This window comes from Trichechus manatus, unplaced genomic scaffold, assembly GCF_000243295.1.
Source record: "Trichechus manatus latirostris isolate Lorelei unplaced genomic scaffold, TriManLat1.0 scaffold00021, whole genome shotgun sequence".
Lineage (NCBI taxonomy): Eukaryota > Metazoa > Chordata > Mammalia > Sirenia > Trichechidae > Trichechus > Trichechus manatus.
This window is the reverse complement of record NW_004443957.1, coordinates 20,340,841-20,365,254: the sequence shown is the minus strand read 5'-3', so window position 1 is coordinate 20,365,254 and position 24,414 is coordinate 20,340,841. Positions and strand designations below refer to the sequence as shown.

Genomic DNA, 24,414 nt, shown 5'->3' with positions numbered 1-24,414 from the left:
TTGGTATGTTCAAGGCCATTTTTGCAGCTACTGTGTATTTTGAGTGCCTTCCAACCTAGGGGGCCCATCTTCTAGCACTATATCAGACAATGTTCTATTGTGATCCATAGGGTTTTCATTGGCTAATTTTCCTAAGTAGATCGCCAGGCCTTTCTTCCTAGTCTATCTTAGTCTGAAAGCTCTGCTGAAATCTGTCCACCATGGGTGACCCCGCTGGTATGTGAAACACTGGTGACATAGCTTCCAGCATCACAGCAACACACAAGCTACCACAGTAAGACAAACTGACAGACTTTTTGGATCCTCTATAATAATGATTTTCAAGCTTTTCTGATCACAACCCACAGTAAAAAAGACACTTTACAATGCAACCATGAACACACACACACACACACACACACACACACACACACACAATTAAAATTAACGTTTGCTAAAACAATCCAATACTATTTATGGTGTAATCCAATATCCTATTTTCCATTCATTTCTTAGAAATGCTGGTCACGACTCACTAAACTGATTTTATCATATTAGAGAGTTGTAACTCAAAATTTGAAAAATACTATTCTACAATCCTTAGTGCACTGTCCTTGCCACAAAATGGGTGCTCAATCAATACCTGTTTACTGTAGACTGACTTGTCTGCCACATACAACAGGTTAGAATTATACAAAGAAATAATGGTTTCTGGGTATTGACATAAAGCTTAAGATGATGCCTTTCAAGACCTTCCTCCAATTATTTTTAAAACAGGATAATATTTTTAAAAATAAAAACAACAACTTGTTTTGTGTAACAAAATCAAAGAAAAAATCCTTTTCCTAAAGCTAAAGGGCAAAAATTCCATTCATCAGCCGGGCATCCCTAAGAGGGCCAGAAGGCCCCAACTCTGCATGAACTTATCCTTCTAAAGAAGCTCTTTTTAGCAGTTCTGCATTACTAGAACTCCTTCAAACATAAGCATTTGATAAGCCTTCACGGTAGTGGCAAGGAATGCCTCTCAGTGGGGTAGATGGGCAGGTGCCCAGTGCTTGGGGCTAGATTTCTGCTGAAGAGAAGACATTTGGATATTTATTGGGAAACTCAATTCTCCATGTCTTATGTTCAGGGTACTTTTTCATGGTATTTATCAGTACCTGGAATTATCCTATTTTTTCATTTTGTTCATGTCTGTCTCTCTCTCTGGCTTGTTCTTTCTCTTTCTCTCTCTCATAGACACACACACACACACTCACACACTCACACACACACACACACACACTCACACACACACACACTCACACTCACACACACACACACACACACACACACACACACACACACACACGAGACTATAAGCTTTTAAGGGCCAGGACTCTGTCTTGTCCTCTGCTATCTCTACTTTTGAGGTAGTTGCTGTTGTTGCCTTTTATAGAGAGAGGGTGTTTGACTTGTAAAAGCACCAGCAACCCTACAGGAGAAGAAGAAGAGTAAACTCAGATGAGTCTAATTTGTTGTTTGGTTCATTGATTCCCTAATTCATTCAGTTTGCAAATAAATGCAGAACTTACTGTGTGCCAGGCAGTAGGTTGGACACTAAAGATACAAGGATGAAATAAGACTCAGTCCCTGATGTAAAGGAATTCAGCCTGACAGGTGAAAGACATACATAATTAAAATTCAAAGTGAGAGAAGTACTATACTAGGGAGTAAAGAGCAACCATTCATCTACTTCAGAATGGGTTAACGAATGCCCACGGGCAATCTCTAAAATGCGCCCCCGCCCAAACTCAAGGCGAACAGACATTGACAGCAGCAGAAACAACTTCCTACACCTTCCCCTCCCTTCCCACGCCTTCCCCAAATCTTGTCCGGCTGCCTCAGTCAGGCGCCTTTCATATTTGTGGCACCTCGGAATGTCATTCCACACCTCATCTGGTGCCCCCCTGGACTTGTCCCCAGGGACAAGTACCTCAACTCTGCTGCCCACCCCCTACGAATCTGGTCTATTTTCTCATGTGCAAAATAATGAGTTTAGACAGGTGAACTTTAATGTATATGTCCAGTTCCAAAAAGCTCGATTCTACAATCAAACCTGTCAAGGACATTTCTTAGAATACCTCATTCATCAGATCTTTTCAATACTTTCCTTTCTTATAGTACATTCTAGAGGAATGCTAAAATGCCATAGGTCCTGATTTCATCAAGACAAATGATATCACAAACAGGAAACATGAGCTGGTTTCCAAGTCAGTTCAATTCTATAAAGACCTACATAACTTTTCTGACCTCTACAATTCTTCTGCCAATATTCTATGCTTGGTCAATTCCTATATGCCCAGCTAACAGGTGAGCATGTGTTGAATAATTTGTAAAGGATAACAGAAGCTAAGGTTCCACGTTACAGGTTAAAGACTTTCTAATGACTGACTGAACACAGGGTTCTCAAACAGTATCTTCCGTCTTTGGATCAGAAAAAGGTAACTCTTAGTTTCTATGTCTATAAAAGATGAAGCAGTCCTATCTCCAGGCTCCAGATAATCAAATATCCCTATCCATATCTAGCCACGAGTGACAAATGACACGTTCTAGAGTACGTTCTTCAGTAGCAAGAAAGAATGGATTTTCTGCTCTTGCTTCTATCACTTGCAAAAATGAATGTCTGGATCCCTTTGAAAATTAACCCAATCTACAAAACAGTGGAACTAAGATGAACTCCCACCATTCTGTCAGCTCATGCATTCTTCCACAACAGCTTAGAACAAAGACCCCATTGATTTAGGCATGTAGGCGGATTAGAACCGCAAGGCAGCCATGTAACACATTACTGCAAGGTGATTCCACCCTGCTAAATCATCACAGGAGCCTTCTCCAGAGTTGTCTTCTTTCCTTCATTCTACAGAAATATAATTTCAAGTCCACTATATAAAATAGTTGTGTCATTTAGCATAAAACAACCCTGTTGATGTATTTTAAAACAGATACAGGCATTCCATGTTTTATGGACTACTTAATGCTTATACTTAATGCTGTTCCCAACTCTTCTTAGGGCTCCCCTAAATGGCCAAGCTAAGTGGACACAAATGTGTGCTAAGAGTTAAACACTCCAAGCTCTTAAAGGTCCAGCAAGAACCTAAAAAGAAATACACTATCTATATAAAAAATGGAAGGCGTATGAGAAGGGGAAAAAAAGACTAAGTGATAGAAAACGAGAGCATTTGATAGTATGCGGGTAAACCAAACGAATTATCACCAAATATCTCTCTTTAGAATTTATAAAGCGTATTTATAAACTTCTGGAGTGGCACTTATTTTGTAATTTAATTTTCAAGCATTTATTGAATGCCTAGAGTAATGGAATATACAAGGATGAATTTGTTCTGTGCCCACAAAAAGTTCAGTCTAAAGGAACCACAACTGGAGTGCAACTAGAGCAGGATGTGCTGAGTGTTTGGGAAGGGACAAAAAGGGCAGACTGATCCCAAACGGATGATTTAATAAACTTTTAAAAAGATCTATACAAATTTGTATTTCTTCCTCTGAAAGCTGACAAAATAGGAGTGGGTGGTTTTAACACAGTACACCAAAATTATATGCACCCTCCCCACTGCATTTTCTTTCGATGCTTCTGGCATCCTAGTATATGAATTTTAAGAATATTCACATTGAGTAAAATGCCTGGCATTGTCACTCTTAATGCCAGAATTAAAAAAAATTTTTTTAAAAAAGCAGCATTGTAAGGAATCCACAGAAAACTTACACGAATACACATACAAATAAGGACTGGTACTAGTTCTAAAACACCATATATGCCAGAATATAAAGAAAGTATTTCTCCCCTAAATTCTTACAAAGTTTCCCGATTATGTATTTCATTTCAGATCACAAATTACCATGGGGATATCAAATTAGCTTAAAATGACTTCAAATAATACAAGTTTGGGAAGCTTATGCTGTGGCTATTAGTGCCATCAGGTCGACTCATAGTGACCCACGTATAACAGAATGAAATGCTCACAATCATTGCTATGTTTGACCCATCGTTGCAGCCACTGTGTCAATCCATCTCATTACGGGTCTTTCTCTTTTTTGCTGATCTGTCACTTTACCAAGCATGATGGCCTTCTCCAGAGACTCATCCCTCCTGATAACATGTCCAAAGTATGTGAAATGAAGTCTAATCATCCTCACTTCTAAGGAGCATTCTGGCTGTACTTCTTTCCAAGACAGACTTGTTTGTTCTTCTGGCAGTCCATGGTATATTCAATATTCTCCACAAATACCATAATTTAGATGCATCAATTCTTCTTTGGTCTTCCTTATTCATTGTTCAGCTTTCACATGAATATGAGGCAATTGAAAACACCATGGCTTGCGTCAGGCACACTTTAGTCCTCAAAGTGATATCTTTGCTTTTGAACACTTTAAAGAGGTCCTTTGCAGCAGATTTGCCCAATGCAATACATCATTTGATTTCCTGACTGCTGCTTCCATGAGCATTGATTGCGAATTCACGTAAAATGAAATCCTTGACAACTTCAATCTTTTCTCCATTTATCATGATGTTGCTTACTGGTCCAGTTGTGAGAATTTTTGTTTGCTTTATGTTGAGGCGTAATCCATACTGAAGGCTGTAGTCTTTTATCTTTATCAATTAGTGCTTCAAGTCCTCTTCACTTTCAGCCAGCAAGGTTGTGTCATCTGCATATCGCAGGTTGTTAATGAGTCTTCCTCCGGTCCTGATGCCGTGTTCCTCATATGGTCCAGCTTCTTGGCTTGTCTGCTCAGCATACCCATTCAATAAGTATGGTAAAAGGATACAATCCTGATGCACACCTTTTCTGATTTTACACCACACAGTATCCCCTTGTTCCGTTCAAACGACTGCCTCTTGGTCTATATACAGGTTCCTCATAAGCACAATTAAGTGTTCTGGAATTCTCATTCTTCACAATGTTGTCCATAATTTGTTCTGATCCACACAGCTGAATGTCTTTGCATAATCAATAAAACACAGGTAAAAATCTTTCTGGTATTCTCTGCTTTCATCCAGGATCTGTCTGACACTAGCAATGATATCCCTCATTCCACATCCTCTTCTGAATCCAGCCTGAATGTCTGACAGTTCCCTGTTGATGTACTGCTGCAACCATTTTTGAATAAATATTCAGCAAAATTTTACTTGTGTGTGATATTGATGATATTGTTTGAGAATTTCTGCATTCAGTTGGATCACCTTTCTTGGAAATGGGCACAAACATATACCTCTTCTAGTCAGTCGGCCAGGTAGCGGTCTTCCAAATTTCTTGGCATAGATGAGTGAGTGTTTCCAGTGTTGCATCCGTTTGTTGAAACATCTCAATTGCTACCGTGTCAATCCCTGGAGCCTTGTTTTTCGCCAATGCCTTCAGGGCAGTTTGGACTTCTTCCTTCAATATCATCGGTTGTCTATCATATGCTACCTCCCGAAATGGTTGAATATAGACCAGTTCTTTTTGGTACAGTGACTTAGTGTATTCTTTCCTTCTTCTTTTAATGCTTCTTGTGTCATTCAATATTTTGCCCATAGAATCCTTCAATATTGCAACTTGAGGCTTGACATTTTCCTTCAGTTTTTTCAGGAAGCTTATAAAGGATGCCTAATAGAAGTTTTTTGTTGTTGTTGTTGTTATTTTTAAAGAAGGAAAGAAATTAGCCCAGATTTGTTTAATTATTCTTGGGATGTATTCCTTCAACATTAAAGGTGCTGGATTTTGTAAGCAACAAGTCTTTTAAAGAATACTTTAAAAGACAGGCAAATAAGTCATTATATTGTGACAACCCCAAATATAAAGTAATAGGAGAAATGATTTTAAAAAAATCCTAATGTTATGTGAATCAGTATATGTGGTTTAAGATAAAATTTCTAGTGGCAGCAAACTTGAAAAGCACTGTATCACAGATGATGTTTTTCAACATGAAGATAATGTGCTCTGGAAAACTGACTAAAAAGTGCCTTTTGTAATCATAGATGACAAAAATGTGGGTAAAGAATTTGGAAAAAAATCCTGATTTTCATACACATAATTTTAAATATATAAATTAATAAATATTTTAAACAGACATCTGATTATTTCACCTACATCCCTAAAATTTTTATAATTAAAGTCAGCAAAACCCTTTTTAAAATTTTTCTAAAAGGGCAGATGGGAAATAGCCGAATATCTGGGGTTATCTTTTATATATACTTATGTTGTAAATTTCATGTTACGACCCAAAAGAAACAAGATGGTAGTCCAAAGAGGATTCAGTATGAGAACTAGCCAATATATAGCTGACCCATACCCATACCCATACCAGCGTTCCCATCCCAGAAGACAGTAGCACAAGTCAGCTTGCGTGTGGGTGAGAGGCAACCACCACTCCACATATGGTTCTTACTGTTTCCAGAGTAGCCATACCCAGTTGGGTAGACACCCTCCTTGAGAATCTTCCATGCCGTTCTCCCATTTTATTCCCACTTTACAAAAGGAAAATAAAGTTTAAAGGCACTAGAGAATGGAACAGACTAGTAGGGAATGTACCTTCGTTGGCAACAGAAAAATGTGAAACAAAAAAAAAACTTTTTCCCTTCTTTAGTTGCCTTGTGTCAATTCAAAAAGTTATTCATCTTTGCTTCCTCCAAGTCTCCCCATCTGCACAAGTCATTATGAAGGCCAAAAATGCTGGAAGAGTGAGCAGCACACAGGGCAGGAAAATAAGCATCTAACCCACTTAGAACGAGCTGTTATGTAAGGCCAGAGAGCTCTTGCTCCGCCGTATCACAACAGGGCAATGATGATAACCTCCACATCACGGCTCAAGGTGGGAGAACTCTGACCTTGAGAAGGGATGTCTGAAGTTACAGTTCTCACTTCACTATGATATGGTGGCCATATGGCTGGCACTGATCCTAATTAAGCCATTTTTAGAGGCCCAGTCACATGCCTAAAATGTTACATATATTTCATCACCAACACTAATACAATGAAAGAGCATCAGTGCTATAATCAATTTAACAATGTGATTCCACTTCCAACGGTGATTTCAAAATGTAAAAGTTTCTGGATTAGCTGTAGTAATGCGGAGAAGAGAAACTGTTGGCAAGTCCTTGCCCTTCAACTCTCCTTTCTTAGGTGCGCGCCTGCACCCGCGCACACGCCTACCTGCCACATACTATAGTTAACTCTTTTTACCCTGAACCTTCAAATTCCACAATCCCTTGCCAAAATGGTATTCTACAAAGAAGTCATCAAAAACACATTTAGCACGCCAATCTCTTTAAGATTAAAAAGCATTATTAAATTTCATTTAAAAGACTTGTTTCAAAAGCAAAATGAACTTTGTGATAGCCTTCAAAGGCAGTTTTCATTCAAAAGTATTAAAACCTGAGAACCTTAGTACGGCCAAAAAGTTGTCCTAACGCCAACTTTTAAGTCCAAATAAGCATAGCTAAGGATTATGTGGGGAAAAAAAAAAAAGACTAAGAAAAATAAAAATAAAATCCTACTCACAATCTTACTGCACAAAATTCTCTATTTAACTTAGTATTAAAAACACTATCATCAAACTATAATGGTTGAGATTTAACATACCAACTGGGGAATCTGAAAAAAAAAAAAAAAAAACCAGGAAGAAACAAACCTCTGATCCCCACAAGGTCTGACTTAACCCACTGACCACAAGGTGCAGTTGGAGGGTCTAATCAGTGGTCCTAAGCTGCAAGGCTGCAGTCTCAGAGGAGATAAGGGAGAGCCTTAGCTTTCTGAGGGAGGGCCACAGCAAAGTAGTGGGGGTGGGGAAAGAAGGGGCTGAGCTTTTTGTACTCTCCCATCCCATCCCATCTCTGTTCCTTCATGAGCTGCAGCTAAAACAAGTATGCACAATTTCAAGTTTTGCTCATGTATATTTAATCACTGTTCACTCTTCTGGAAAGAGAAAATCAAAGATGATGGATACAGTCTAGAAACTATATCTCGGTATCTTAAATCTAACCCGTGGGAAAAACAGCCAGTACAGTTTTTTGTTTGTTTGTTACATTTTCATGACACTGTCATTACTTATAAAGTGTCCTATCATTGTAAGGCGATCATGGTGATAAAAACATTTGTTTCTATTCAGCAGAATTCCGTGGAAACTATTGAAAAGACTGATAACATTAGTTAGTTACTTCAAGCAAAATCACCTGATCTCCAGCTTTTCAAATTCAGTTTTATCAGTCCATCAAGTGCTGACTAGGCTCTAGGAAACCAACTTGTGCTAACCAAACTCAACCAAACAGATTTATACACCATTAACAATCACATATTAATTTTTCATGAAAGCTATTTTTGACAAAACAATGGGAACAGATATTTGCATGGGGCAAGTCCTCATACAGCCCTTAGCCTCTGACCCTACAGGACAGAGTAGAACTGCCCTATAAGGTTTCCAAGGAGTGGCTGGTGCGTTCAAATTGCCAACCTTTTGGTTAGCAGCCAAGCTCTTAACCAAGACCAAATTATAGATCAGAAAGTTACTCAGTAAGCAGAGAATTGCAGTAAATGGGAGCTGAACACTCTTAGGCAAGCGTTCTATAAAATTATGGCAAACTGCCCTTCCCTACTCTAGAGACAGTTCTCTCCAAAAATATCAGACTAGTTATCTAGAATTAGACCACTCTCTCTCTCCCAGAGAGTAAAATACAGATAAAAATTCTTATTCTTCATTTCTTGTTTTTCATTATTTCTTGTAATGAAAAGCTTCTGTTATTACAATTTCTTACATTAATTACATGTCATGATCCACTTAATCTCACAAATGTTGCCTTTAAACCACAACGTAAGAGTGAGTTTAAATTACTTCACCTATTATAGGTTTAATTTTCTCACCTTAAATCCAAATTTTGGGATTTAGGGGTCCTATCTCATTAACTAGGCTTTTTCCCTTAAGTGCATTTTAAAAAGTAATTAACATTCCAATGTGATACGCATCTTCCCAGTTAACATCTTATTTCCAGGTACAGAAATTCAAAGGATCCATAACCAGTCAAGATTAACAAATATGATAATGTTCTTATTATGAATAATCTTTCTGAACCAATTCCTTTCATAATTTTAAATATGTATCTAAGATACCAAGGAAAAGTTACACTAAAACACACACACACAAACAAAAAGCAAAACACAACTTTTAAAGGTTAATAAAAATATCATGACAAAGTTGAAATCTAAGACAGAATTTTATGGCCCCAAACAAGTAAACTCTTAACAGATAAGGGAGAAAACTCGTAAGAGCTAGCCAAAAGCAGCAGAGTACTGGGAATAAACTTGGCAGAACAGAGAAGGTCCCAGCAAAGACATTCTTGCAGATAGTCAGCATTGTCCGCTACCATTGTCTCCCTTGTTCAAAACTACTCAACAGGATTTGCTCTGCAATCACAATGTAAAAAGAAAATGCTATATAGAAATATTCCCCCAGGTACTTCAAAGGAATTCCCACTTCCCCAAGACTTGCAGCAAGTGGCTGTTCTTTTCTCAAAAAAAAAAAAAAAAAAGAGAAATAGAGGGGCAATTTAGGCTTGAGAATGTTTTTCTTTTTTAAAGTCCTTTCTTTTCTTCTCTCTAAATTAAAGACAAAAGCAATCCACGCTGCTCTCCAACATACCTCTTAATTACACCAGTTACCAAAATGAACTCCTGAAGCACCATCTTGGCCTTTCCAGTTACTTCAAGAGACTGTAGTGAAAGCACCAGCCACTGGGTGGATAACAACAGAAATCAACAGAACTTTCTTTAAATAGCTGGGCATAAAGTTTAAATATTTTTCTGTGTTTAAATACTTAGAGGAGCTGCAGTGGTGATTCAGTGATAGAATTCTCGCCTTCCATGTAGGAGACCTGGGTTCAATTCCCGGCTGATGTATCTCATCTGCAGCCACCACCTGTCCATTAGTGAAGGGCTGCATCTTGCTCTGATGCTGAACTCATCTCAGCAGAGCTTCCAGACACAGACAGACTAGGAAGAAAGGCCTGGAGACCTATATCCATAAACCCTACAGGTCACAATGGTCTGTTCCCATTGTGCATGGGTCGTCATGAGTCAGGACCAAGTCGATAGCAGCTAACAACGACAACAAATATTTAGGGTAAGGCAGCAGATAACAGAGGGGGCATAATGGGTCTCTAAGAAAACAAGAATTTTTAAATTTTTCGCATGTGTACAAATGTTTCAAATACCAAGTGATTTTTGGCAAAAATGTTATTAAAGCTTTAATAACTGGAGGTCAAACCTACAATATTAATTAGTGAGTACAGTCACATGATGAATTATCAACTGAGATGGCAGATAAGCAAGAAAAAAAAAGTAGCAAGCTGCTTTATACTGCTCTAATGTGGTATTAGATGAAGTATGGTCAGGGCATACTCTCTCTTCCTAAAGGTCTACAATGGGTCCTAAAGTAGGATATGCTGATATGTGAAGACTGATATCCCACCATCACTGGACAAGGGAAGAGACAGGTTAACCTTCCTGCCTAGTCTACCCCACATAGCAACTTGGGTAAGAATCCACACATTTATCTCCACCCCTTCCCTTAATTGATGGACAATGATGGCAAAAAATGATAAACGAATGTTGTTGTCAGCTGCCGTTGAGCTGTCCCCCCCCACTCACGGTGACCCTATGTACAATGAGATCGGACCACTGTGATCCATAGGGTTTTCACTGGCTGATTTTCAGTAGTAGATTGCCAGGCCCTTCTTCCTAGTCTGTTTTAGTCTAGAAGATCCGCAGAAACCATCATAGCAACATGCAAGTCTCCACTGATGGGTGGTGGCTGTGCCGAGGTGCACTGGTCAGGAACTGAACCCGAGTCTCTGTCTGGAAGTTAAGAATTTTACCGCTGAACCAACACTGTACCCAAACAAATGAACAGAGTGATGGAAAACAGTGAAGCAAAGGCATTTTCCCTAATGTTGTGTAATTCTCATCAAAAAATTCCATGACAGTATTCATTTGTTACTTAACGCTAATTTAAAAAAAAAAATGGCAAAGGTTAGTCAAAATATCCTTCTTCTCTACTCAGGGACAAGGGCAAATGAAAGCGCACTGAAGGCCTTAATATGAAGTGTGCCTATCACCCACAAAAAAGCTGGGAAAGCACACAGCCTTTCAAAGGGTGAATGGATTCTTCATTTTCGTCCTTCTTTACCACTGTAGCGGCATATTTATAGCTTCACTGTTGAAAAGGAATTGCTAAGGAAAGAAATTAAAGTTCTCCCTTAAGTCATAGCTATAAGGTCTGGTAAAATGACAGAATGTGGTTTTGTGATATATTGCTTATGACTGCTGCAGAAACATTTATAGAAATTGGCCAGACAACACAATGTCGAATCCACTGATTTCAGATGTCCCAGTGCGCCAATAGATTGAGAAACTGTTCCTGTTCTATCTCTTGCTCTTCCTTTCCACATAGGAGGCAGCTGAAAGTCACAAACCAAAACATTTCAGGCACCCAGAATTTGAGGAACTGTCTTAAAGGAAGTAAGTTTTAAAAACACTCCCAGGATTTAAGAAAGTTCTTCTCCACTAAATTCTTGTAGCTATTCACTCCAATCACTGTTCTACACAAATTAGCATCATACCTGAAATGCATTACCTCTGGAAATTGTAAATTCCCTATCTCTGGGGAAAGTGGGGGTAGGGGGTGAGAAGGCCAGATCACTAATATCCAAAATGAGTACACAAAATGATTTATTGGGATGTGCAGGAAGAAAATATTAGAAACTCTATTTAGATTTAGTTTTGTTCATGCTTCTAAAATTTCTATTTTCTGTGCTTATAACATACATATTAGTATAGCACATATGTGTATTATTTATAAGAAAATCAATATACATATATTACAGATGTGAGCCAAGAAATATTTTACTACTAGTGTGCTTAATTATAAAAGTCTGTAAACTATAGGGCCAGACAGTCACTTGGAACTCATGATTATGAATCACACAGGACTCTGAGATAATCTGAGAGTTCCCTTCCTAACTTCAACATCCTTACATTCTTGCTCCAATGTACTTATTCTGGAAAATATTTTCTGTTAGACAAAAATATAAGCAGTGGACAAACCTGGTTTCAGTACAATTTTTTTAGACTTAAGAGGGATAGAAGTTGTGCTTGAATTTCAGGAGAAACAAGTTTTCTTTTTAAAACTAAATGAAATAAAAGCGGATCTGTCCACCGAAGGTAGATGAATGGAAGAGGTTTCAGTTACTATGATATTTAGGTAAAGTTTCATCTTTCATTCTTGCAGCACTGAATAGAGAATTTCCTAATTTTTTTCTTGCAGATTCTAATAAGATTGTGTGGATTAAAAGTATAAAGTTAACAGGCAAGAATGAAAAGCTTTTTCTAACTCATAAAGCGTCAAAATCCTCTGTAATGGAGTAGAGGTAAAAGGTGTTCTACATCCAGCTCTTCCTTAAATAAGCACTTAGCCTCCTCCTCTTTTATAAAACATGCAACTCAGGCTCAGTATTATTGTACAATTATGTTCATACAGAAAACATCCTGTCTTCTCCAGGTCTCTATAGACTGAAGTCTTTCACAATCTGGCAGTTCCAGCTTTAGATCAGGACCTTATAAAGAATGGGGGAATGCTTGGCTGCTAATCGAAAGGTCGATGGTTCAAACCTACCAGCAGTTCCACTGAAGAAAGATGTGGCAGTCTGCTTCTGTAAAGATTACAGCCTTGGAAACCCTGCGGGGCAGTTCTACTCTGTCCTATAGGGTCTCTATGAGTCAGAATCGACTCGACGGCAATGGGTTTGGTTTTTGGGTAAGTCGTCTTACTGTTTTTGTTTTCTGTTAATGATCCAAGGGAGAACCACACACTGTATGGTGCACTTTTATAATGTACTTTTTATACAGACAGCATCTGTTTTACATTTGCAAATGTAATTTTTAGACTGAATACTCAAACTTTCCTAAATTGAGTAGAGTTTAGGTGTATAAGAGCATAAGAAGTAAAATTAAATTCATCACTTTTCTTTATAAAAAATACTGTATGTACAGCTTGCAAGTCTATAAAACATACACATGACTAATGTTACTTTGTATCTAACTCAAATAGATTCATACTTAATTCCAATTAAATCTCTTTACAATTCTTCCAAGAATAGAAAAGTAAAGAATACTTTCCAGCTCATTTTTTGAAGCTAGTATAACTCTGATACAACATCAGTTAAGGGCAGGATGAGTAAGGAAAATCACAGGCCAATTACTACTTGTGAATACAAGATGGAAAAGTCCTGGAAATTCAATCCAGCGATGTAATTTTTTAGTTGTAGAATTATGTGGTTGTTTCTGTCATTGTTTTCATAGTTTCCAGTGCCCTGATGAAATCTTCAAATTTGTCTTTTTTTTTTTAATTTGAGAATTCTAAACAGAAATATTTTATAAACTACGACTAATAATTTTAATATGGGAAATCTGTGTGCCTGTTTGTCTATTATTTTGCTGGTTTTCTCTCACTGTATCTTGTTTTCTTACATGCCTGGTTATATTTGGCTATGTGCTGGACATTACATGCAAAAAACACATATACATATATATGAATAATTTAAGGCCCAGTATCTTCTTCCAGAAAGAATGTTCAGTTGTTATGACAGACACCTGGGAGTGACATCAGACTGGCTCCACCTTAATCTAGGTTCAGGCCTGAGGGCCCCTGGATTACCCAGGTGATGCAAAGCTGGCTCCAAGTCTATTTGCAGGAGAGTGTACAGGTAATCCTCGACTTCTGATGTACCTGAGTTACAATGAATCGCGCTTATGATCATCTGGCTTTTATTTTTTTTAATACATTTTATCATTAGTAATATGTACTACAATGTTGCAGCACGTAATTTGCTAATGTCATCATTCTCAGATATTCAATTCCAGACGTTCAAAGATCAGAATTATAAAGATACTGATAATAAAAGGCAATAATAATGAAAACTTAAAAAAAAAAAAGGAATTCAACTTATGCTAGAACTGACTTATGACAGGAGTTGTCAGAACAGAATCCCATTGTAAGTCAAGGACTACTTGTACTTATGCTTGCCCTTATCTAGAAGACAAAAGCCATTTAGGGTCTCAACTGAAAGGTTTGGGAAAGTTACCAGACTCCCTACCTTTGAAAGGCCCTGAATTTTGACTCTGAGACCACCAAAACCTTTGGTTTGCAGTTACTGTTAATAGCTCCAGGTTTACCTATGTGGTTCCTGCCTTTTCCTAGGATTTTACCTAGAAATTCCTATTATTTTAGTTCTTTGAGATGGTGTTATGGATTGAATTATGTCCCACCAAAATATCTGTCAACTTGGCTGGGTCATGATTCCCAGTATTGTATGTTTGTATACCATTCTGCGATCTGATGTGATTTCCTTATGTGTCGTAAACGCAATCACTATGATGTAATAAGATGGATTAGCAGCAGTTATACTGATGAGGCATGCAAGATTAGATACTGTCTTAAGCCAATCTCTTTTGAGACATAAAAGAGAGAAGCAAGCAGAGACACACAGGAACCTCACACGACCAAGACAACAGTGCCAGAAGCAGAGTGCGTCCTTTGGACCTGATGTTCCTGCGTTAAGATGCTCCCAGACCAAGGGAAGACTGATGTATCACAAGGACCTTCCTCCGGAGCCGACAGAGAGAGAAAGCCTTCTCCTGGAGCTGATGCCCTGAATTTGGACTTGCAGCCTACTGTACTGTGAGAGAATAAATTTCTCTTTGTTAAAGCCATCCACTTGGGGTATTTCTGTTATAGCAGCACTAGACGACTAAGACAGATGGTTTTTGTCTTCTCATAATGACTGTTCTTAGTAACCTAGTTGAACATTGCCAAAGGCAGAAGTCATTTCCAGTAATGTTAAAAATTATTAATAATTTTTAAATATTTCTAAAAATTAAAAATAATGCATTACATCTAAGTTGGACTTATTCCAGGAATGCTAGGTTGGTTCAACAATTTTTAAAACACATCTATGTAATTAAGGCAAAGAACAATAATTTGATTAAATTCAATATTCTTTCATGATAAAAATTCCAACACACTAAAAAAAGAAGAGAACTTCTTTAATCTGATAAACGGTACTGACCAAAAAGTAACAAGACAAAACAACAACAAACCTTTAACAAAAACATACTCAATGGCAAGGTAAATTCCCTTGTGAAACAAAGACATGTGAAACAAAGATGCCTCACTCTTTGATATTATAATTTAGACCCTAGCCAGCACAATAACGTAAGAAAAAGAAGTCAAAAGTATAACGATTAGAGAAAACATTTATAGCCAGTAAACCACCTAAAAGATACTCAGCCTTTTAACAAGTGAAATAAAAAAAAATTAAAAACCTATAGTGAGATACCATTTTACACCCACCTGATCGGTAAAAATTAAAAGATCCATCAATATAAAGTGTTATCAAAGATATGAGCTAGTAGTGAGCTTACTCCTAGTATCCACTGTGTTTTATATATAAATGTAGTGACACTTCAGCACTGTTAATACTATATATATGCTATAGATTAAATAGATTTTGGAAGCTGACTTACATTTAGTAATTTTTATGGAAAAAAAATTCTACAAAGCAAATCACAGTTTAACACTGAGAGCATATCCAACTCATGCAAAAGTTGAGGACTGACTCGTAGATACCTGATTCATATAAAATGGGGTTTATCGCCTTTATGTCCCCTCATCACATGCTCAAAGAACATTTTCTACATTAAGCTATACAAGTAGTGTTTTGGGTTTGACACTGACTGCCTAACACTACTTTTTAAAAAAAATTATCATATATATTCGATTCATAAAGTTTGACTTAAGGAAGTGTACTTCCGACAATAGCAAATTGAGAATACATAAAGAGGAAGGACACTGAAGATCACAGGTGAATTTAAAAAGCAAAACTTCAGTTTTAATGCTACTTAAAGAAAACTCCTTGCAATAATGCTACAATGACATCTGGCTGACTCTGCCTTCTAACCTGCACTACCCAAAAGACATTCATTCCCCACACCTCAGTACGTTCTCTCATAGCTCTCAGTTTTAACAGTAATGTGGCAAAATTCTCACACCATTCCCAGCTTCTCTGGAAATGACCCTACCCACCAAGGCGGGTCTCTGAAAAAGGAATGCTGTTGTTAGCTGCCTCTAAGTTGGCCCTGATTCTAGGCAACCCCATACATAATGGAACTAAATGCTGCCTGGTCCTGCTCCATCTTTGTGATCAGTTACAGATCAGACTTCTGTGATTCATAGGGTTTTCACTGGCTCATTTTCCGAAGTAGACCGCCAGGCCTGTCTTCCTAGTCTGTCTTAGTCTGGAAGCTCCACTGAAATCTGTTCAGCATCACAGCAACACTCAAGCCTCCACTGACAGACAAATGGTATCTACGCATGAGGTGTACTGGCCAGGAACTGAACCCAGGTCTCCTGCATGGAAGGTGAGAATTCCACCACTGAACCACCAAAGCCTCATGCAGAAGGAATACAGTGTTTGAAAACCCAGTGGAACCAGGAAATTCTTAGCAGTTAACTCAGGACCTAAACAGGAGCAGAGATATACACAACAGTCAGCCAGGATCTCTGGAGTCCAAAAGATTGCAAGAGCTGTCTTCCGACCTTTCAAGGACCACTTGAATTAAATGTCCCTAAGCCTCACAGTCTTTGGAATGTGTTGTAACAAGATTTCATCTACACTCAAAACTCACCATGGTCACGTTATCACAAACGGTGCCCCCAAATAGCAGACTTAAAAGAGTTTAGGAAGTCAAACTTTACCTGTGTGCTATTATTTGTTCTTAGCTCTAAAGTCCCTTTAACTCTCAAGAGGTATTTTTTTAAATCTTTTAAAAAGCATAAAAGTCCCCGAGGATGAATAAGCTTCTGCTCCAAATACAATCTACACATGTACCTCAAACAGCAACTGCCAAGGTTGTAGGCTACATCTTCCTAGTGTCCAGGTGAAAACAAATACAGGGGATACTATCCTTATTATTATTTCAAATTGTAGCTGTATCTGGATACAATTTCAATTTTCAAGTCAGAAACCCCACAGGGGTAATAGCTACAGAGCACAGTGTAAAGTGTTTTCCTCCACCCACGTGTAGACAAAACATCTATACAACACTCAATGCCAAGTCACTCATTATCTCCCTTCCTGCATCAATCACCAGTTCCCTCACTTGACAATACACACACACACACCAACTTTCAAATTTAGAGGCTTGAGAGACATTTCCTGGACCAGCCTTTCGTGGGCCAAAAAAAAAACATGGCTTCCTGACTTATAAAACTTGATTTCCTAAACAGCAATCTTTAAAAGTACTGTTACTTTGTATAGCGACACAGCAGGTGGCAGGCTATGATGAAACAGGAAATGAGAACAAATGTCTCCCACACAAACTTGCAGACCACCGCGGGGAATACATCAGCACACAATCCCACATTTTTATCATCCAATCAGCCATCCTCTGTAGGATTTCTCTTCAACTCACCCCTACCCACTGCTCAATTACACTTACCACCTGTCCGGCAATTCTTTACATATTAACAGAAGAAATCTGCCAAGAGTAGCATTATTGTGAGGTAACTAAGAACTCTCAATTAAGATTCTGATGGGGGAAAAAAAAAAAAAACTAAACCAGTTGCCATCAAGTCACTTTGACTTAATGGCGACCCCACGTTTCACAGTAGAACTGTGCATAGGGTTTTCAATGGCTGTGAGCCTTCAGAAGCAGAATGCCAGGATTTTCTTCCAAGGAGCCTCTGGGTGGATTTGAACACCAACCTTTCAGTTTGTAGCGAAGCACTTAACTGTTTGTGTCACCCAGAGACTCCTGATTTGAGAAACACTCCAGGGAATTCAAGTAAGACAAAAATCCCTAAATTAAAATCTTATCTTCTTAAGACCAAATAAAATAATATCATCAATACATCCTTTTTCCTCTAACCACCTCCGGAGAGTACGGTTTTCCTAATTACCAAATACATACAGCATTAATTACAGTTGTAAAAGTCTGATAGGAACTTTCCACCTCACCATCCCAGAGATCAAAGGGACCAAATAAATACAAATGGTGACATCCCCATGAGATCATGACCCAGATCACAAAGGAAGAAAACATAGAAGTCGCCATCACCCACAGAGCAGGAAGCATCCCAGAAACATCTGGGCATCCACAGAGCACCCCAGGCATCCGACCTCTATGACAGGTCAGAATGACACTTAAAGAGCCAGAACAACAGAACCCCACAGAAGGGGCTTGTTAGTGCTGCACCTCCAGCAGATGCACCAGTCCCTGTCCCTTTCTATGGTGGAAGATGTTCTAAGGTAGAAGGAGCAGAAGGGTCCTCAAATCTAACTACCTCATATACAGGTGAGGAAATAGGTTCAGAGATTAGACAATTTGCTATGAATGTAACTAATGAATAACAGATTGAACTTTATGACTGGGTATATGCCTCATAAAAAAAAGGGCTATGGACAGATGATTTATTAGGCAATAAAATGACCCAAGTTTTAGAAAATACAAAGCTGGTTATTTCATTCCCCTGTTCAGAATCTTGAAAGAATTTCTTAAAGCACTGTGGGAAAAAGAAAGAGAGAGAGACACAGAAGAAAAGCTACTCAACATATGGTATAAAAGATTTTCACGACCAAGTCGAAATAGTTCTTACCTAATCCGACACACACCGTACAATCCCGCACGCTCGTCTATCTATTCATTCGATCATTCTTTGGGTAATTATTTATGAAGAGTCTATCAGGTGCTGGGCACTGTGCCATCCCAAACTATTAAAATTACTCAGCTGAGACACTATTTTTGGGCTCAGTGCCTTTGCCCATGCTATTTTGTCTACTTGGAATGTCCCCCCCCCACCCCCCGTCTGTCACTTTCTACTTCTAGTTCAATGATGATCCACTGGTGGTTGCTGCCTGGAGAAGCATTCTGAAGACAAAGTTAACCTCCCCAGGAAGCAGCATCACAACTGACTAATGAGACCTGGTCCAGGGTGTCAGTGGGAGCACTCCATTCTCTGCTCTAACTCAGAGTAGCTGATGTTCCTCCTACTATTCTCCTCTACACAACTACGATTTACCAGAGGGCTGTCTGGGTTGTCTACATGCATTATATTTCTCTCAATCTAGTTGGGTAGGTATTATACACATTCACCTTTAGAAGGAAGCCTTCCCTGACACATCTGACTCCTCATCACACATACATACATATATATATACACACACACACCTGCTGAGTTCTATCTCCCTTTCTGTACTCTTATATGATCCTGTACATACTTCCATCATAGGTGATAATTAGCATACTATATTATATAGTTTTATTTTTATACTATATCTCTTCCAGGCTTTGTATTCAACATACATTCCCCTCCCTCTGCAAATCCCACTGAAGCAAAAGAATAAATAAAAGAATATACACCTCCAACTGGACTGCCATCTCCTTAAGGGCCATGACTTGACTTTTTACCTTTCCTGAATCTACCACTGCCAAAACACAGTACGGCCTTAAACTACATTTTTTGATAATTAGGTTTTATATATCTTGATGAATAGCTATCCAGCTGTCATACTCTGAACATGCTTTAGCACAACAGTTGTAATGAAAAACCATACTTATTGTTGTCTGACACATACAAGGCTGTTGGGAAAATATGGCAACAAAGACAAGCTTAAAACGCCAGTATATAGAAGGACCTAAAGTCCTGGCAATGAGCCTAAAACCGCTCACCCAGTGCTTCAGAAGTTGCTGTTATATGCAATACAGTAGGAATAGTACAGTTTGTAATGTGAAAGTACATAATAAATTTTAAAATACATAAACTAGAAATTTTGTTTGATTGGGCTGGTCTTCTCCTGTTGCTGTTAAGGCAATTCCCTTTACCCCAACCTTTTAACACCTTTATATCTGATGATTTTCATATTTTCCACTCAAAAAGTCTTTAAGTCTGACTTGGCCTTTCTCACAGTCCAGGTCTTTGATTTTTTTTTTTTTTTTCCTTCTTCTGCTGAACAACTCGAGTGTGGATCCAGCTTCCCCCCAAAGCCTGCCTGAAGTATGCGATTCTAGGGACTCCTCACCAATATCTACGATTTTGGGGGCTGAAGAAAATTATACATCCTTGCATATGTCATCCGTTGAGGCACTCTACTCAGAGACTGTCTCTCCTCTTCCTTCCTTCATGGATCTGCTTATTCAGGATAGCCCTGATTCTTCCACCAGTCCGAAAGTAAAACTGCCCGCTTCTGTAGAGAAGAGCACAGTGAAGAAGGAAGGTTAAGGGCCAGGGCAAGAAACAGGTCAGAACCATGTTGTCTCAGACCCAGCTGTGCGTACTCAAAGACAGACTTCAGAAACAGAAATACCTGAGCCTCCAGCAGATGCAAAGTACGTTCAGAAGTCCTGAACCTTAGCTACAAACAGGTTAAGATCTGATTCTAGAACTAGAGAATGAACTGTAAGAGATGGCAGAAAAACATCAATGATCAAATAGCAGCAATGGTGTGACTCAGGTCTCAGCGCCTACCGAATACCTGGACCTCTACTCTACCTATCACTAGTGACGCCTTCCTTCTGGAAACCTTCCAATGTGGAGCACCCAGACCTGGAAAAGTCAGTCTTGGAACAACCATTCCTGGAACAGCCAGGCTTCGTGCACCCAAGCCTAGAGTAACCATACTGGAACAACCAGGCCTGGAACGATCAGCTGCAGAACTGTGGAGAAGTTGTTCTGTAGATCCAGTTCCAGCAAAATTCTGCCAGTGATCTGCAGGCCTCACAAACCATAGATTTATTCCTAAATTGTTCCAAGAACACACAACCTGAAGATGTCAGTCTGGGAAGTGACTATATTACTTCCTTTCTTGCAGGACTTCTTGTTTTAGAGCTATATATCTCTGCCCTGATATCCTGGTTTTCACTGTGCCTATTGTATAGATTGGGGGAGAGGGGTATGATTGGCATTTACTCAAAGAGGTTTCCACTAATAGTGTCCTGATAGATTACCTTGGTTGCTCTGGACAACATGATAAAAGATGTCTCTGGCTATATAGATAACTAGGTATCACACTGTCTTGGATATTTTTAGGATCTAGCCTCAAGAATAGGAACTAAAAGTACAAAGACGTGATGAAGGATTATTTGTATTTTATAGGACTGGGAGGCTTTACTTAGTAAACAACTTAAGGGGAAGGGTTAAGACATAAGGAGCTTCACTGATTTGCTCCACCCTTCTGCTCTGTTTTACTATAACCCCTACTTGTTCATTATTTGAGTATTTGTAGAAAGATGTTTTCTATTTTGCTGCATTATGGTAATAATAGCACCAGTATGGCTGGTTGATTTATAAATATTAGTACAAATAAATATAACAATATCCATTAAAAATACATAAACTAGGTAGAGTTCAACTATGATTTCTTAAATTTTAAAAACAAGTAACAAAACAAAAAACTTCCTACCAGGACATTCCCTATTAAATCCCTTTAAAATGGGACTACTACTAAAGTTTCCCTTTTGCCTCAAGGTAAAATTACTGTTCCTAAAGCTTAATCATTAAGTGATAGAGTTTCTAATAATTTGATGTATCAAAAATTTTAAGTGCAACCTACCACCCTGATATCATTTCAAATACTCCAGGACCACAAGGTTAATTCCCAGAATCACAGAAAGTTATTCTTGGAAAGGACCTCATTTAGGGGTTTAAGGAAACTAAGACCTAAAAAGGTTAAGAGTTCAAGATCACACAATCCTTAAGCAACAAAGCAGAGATTTAACCCTTGTCCGACACTCCTAAGTGTACTAAAACTCAAGCCTATCCACCCGAAATCCACATTTAGTCTATGCTATAAATTCTGACCAAGTCATGATATGTAATTCCAAAAATGTTTACACCTTCACACCAATGAATGTCCTGACAGGGAACACAACAGAGTCCCTGATGGAGCAGTAGAAGGATGGGGTGCAGGACTCAAATTCTAGTAAGAAGACCAGACTTAATGGTCTGACTGAGACAGGAGGTGCACCGGAAAGCATGGCCCCTGGAATCTCTATCAGCCCAGAACTAAAACAATTTCCAAGGCCAACTCTTCAGACAGGGATTAGACTGGACTGCGGGACATAAAGTGATACTCGTGAAGAGCGTGCCTCTTAGTCAAGTAGATACAAGAGACCAAAGGGGCAGCCTCTGTCCAGAGGTGAGATGGGAAGGCAGGGAGGGTTAGGAGCTGGTTGAATGGTCATGGGGAATCAGGGGCAGAAAGGAGGAGTGTGCTGTCGCAGAATGGGGTGAGCAATTAGGGTGTCATAACAATGTATGTATAAAAATTTTGTATGGGAGACTAACTTGAAATGTAAACTTCATTTAATTACAACAATAAAAAAAAGGAAAAAAAATCATATAAGTAAGGGGCCCGTTAAAAAAAAAAATTCTTTTTTTACACCTTCAACAAGTTATCCCCAAAGTAGAAAAAGCACAATGTTGAGTTCATTATTTCCCACTCAAACATTTTCAGTCACCATAAATGGCTTTCAGACAGTATTTTCAGATATGGCCCTTCAAGGGAATCTCTCTTTTTAGGTAATCAAACAGTCAACCTTTTGGTTAGCAGCTGTGACTCTGAATCACTGTGCCACCAGGGCTCCACAGTCCTGAAGAACGAAGTTAGCAAAACAGACAAAAAAGTAGCAGTTATCTAATAAGCACAAGCACCTTAAACAGGTAAGAGAAGGGAACTTCCTTAACCTGACTATCAGTAAATGTCATACTCAACAGGGAAACGTTAAAAGTATTCTCTTGTTTAAAATCAAGAACAAGACAAAGAATGTACACTTCATTACTTCCATTCAAGACCATAACTCATAGCCTTCCTTTCCAAGCCTCAGAAATCCTCTAGTCGTGCCTCCCTCATAGCATATAATCACCTTTTTTAATGTACTTGGACAAATGAGGAAAAATGGAAAGATCACAGCATAGCTTGGGCTCCAATCTCCAGATATGGTCCGATACTGTGTGGGAAAATGAGTATGTCCCTTAAACCCTTAGAGTCTTGATGTCCTCAACTAGGAAACAGGGATAAGTCACTGAATTAACAAAGCATTTATTGAGTTCTACTAGCTGACAGGGAAGATAAATAATATCTTTAAGAAAGACATGCCAATAGATATAATGCTGTGAGGAAAGGTACCATAGTAAAAGGTATGAAAAGACTTTGGAAAACACAGATAAGAAACCAATTAATTCTGTCCTACTTAATTCACAGGACTACAGTAATGATAAAATGAGATTAGACTTGTGAAATTTCTCTACAAATGACAAATTCTTCCACAAATATGGGTTACATTATTACTAGAATATATAGTCTGGCAACTGTGTTTTGATGCATCTCTTTTATTCCTTAGAGTACCTAGGACATGGTAACTAAATTAATTCAATATTTAGTGTATAATAAAAAATGTACAAAATCCAAGAGATTTTGATTAATGTGCCAAGTATAATATACCTGGGGAAAGCTCTCTGGGAATAGTTTTTTTAAATTGAGATACAATTCACATACCATAAAATTCACTCACTTAAAGTGTATAATTTAGTTTTTAGTATACTCACAAGGCCATGCATCTAATGCCACTAATCACTATCTGTCATGGATTGAATTATGTCCCCCAAAAAATGTGTGTATCAATTTGGCTGGACCATGATTCCCCAGTATTGTGTGGTTGTCCTCCATTTTGTGATTGTAATTTTATGTTAAAGAGGATTAAGGTAGGATATGTAACACCCTTACTAAGGTCACATCCCTGATCCAATGTAAAAGTTTCCCTAGAGTGTGGCCTGCACCACCTTTTATCTTACAAGAGATAAAAGGAAAGGGAAGCAAGCACAGATTTGGGAACCTCATTCCACCAAGAAAGCAATGCCGGGAGCAGAGCACGTCCTTTGGACCCGGGGTTCCCGCGCGGAGAAGCTCCTAGTCCAGGGGAAGATTGATGAGAAGCACCTTCCTCCAGAACCGACAGAGAGAGAAAGTCTTCCCCTGGAGCTGACGCCCTGAATTTGGACTTCAAGCCTACTAGACGGTGAGAAAATAGATTTGTTTGTTAAAGCCACCCACTTTTGGTATTTGTTATAGCAGCACTAGATAACTAAGACACTATCTAATTCCACAACGTTTTTATCATCCCCCCCAAAAAAATGGGTACACAGTAGCAGTCACTCCCCATTCTTTCTCCCACATCCCCACCCCGAGTCCCTGGCAACCACTAATCTACTTTCTGTCCCTATGAATTTGCCTATTCTGGACTTTTGATATAAAAGGAATCATATAACACGTGGCCTTTTGTGTCTGGCTTCTTTCACTTA

At 38.6% G+C, this 24,414-nt stretch overlaps 1 protein-coding gene and 1 pseudogene across 1 annotated transcript in view; one reads left to right on the top strand and one right to left on the bottom strand.

Annotated features, from left to right (window-relative positions):
• LAMC1 (laminin subunit gamma 1) overlaps positions 1–24,414 on the bottom strand; it is a 128,901-nt gene that overhangs the window by 60,274 nt on the left and 44,213 nt on the right. The gene's annotated exons all lie outside the window — the stretch shown is intronic.
• Positions 13,233–20,793, top strand: LOC111819922 (homeobox protein NANOG pseudogene; annotated as a pseudogene).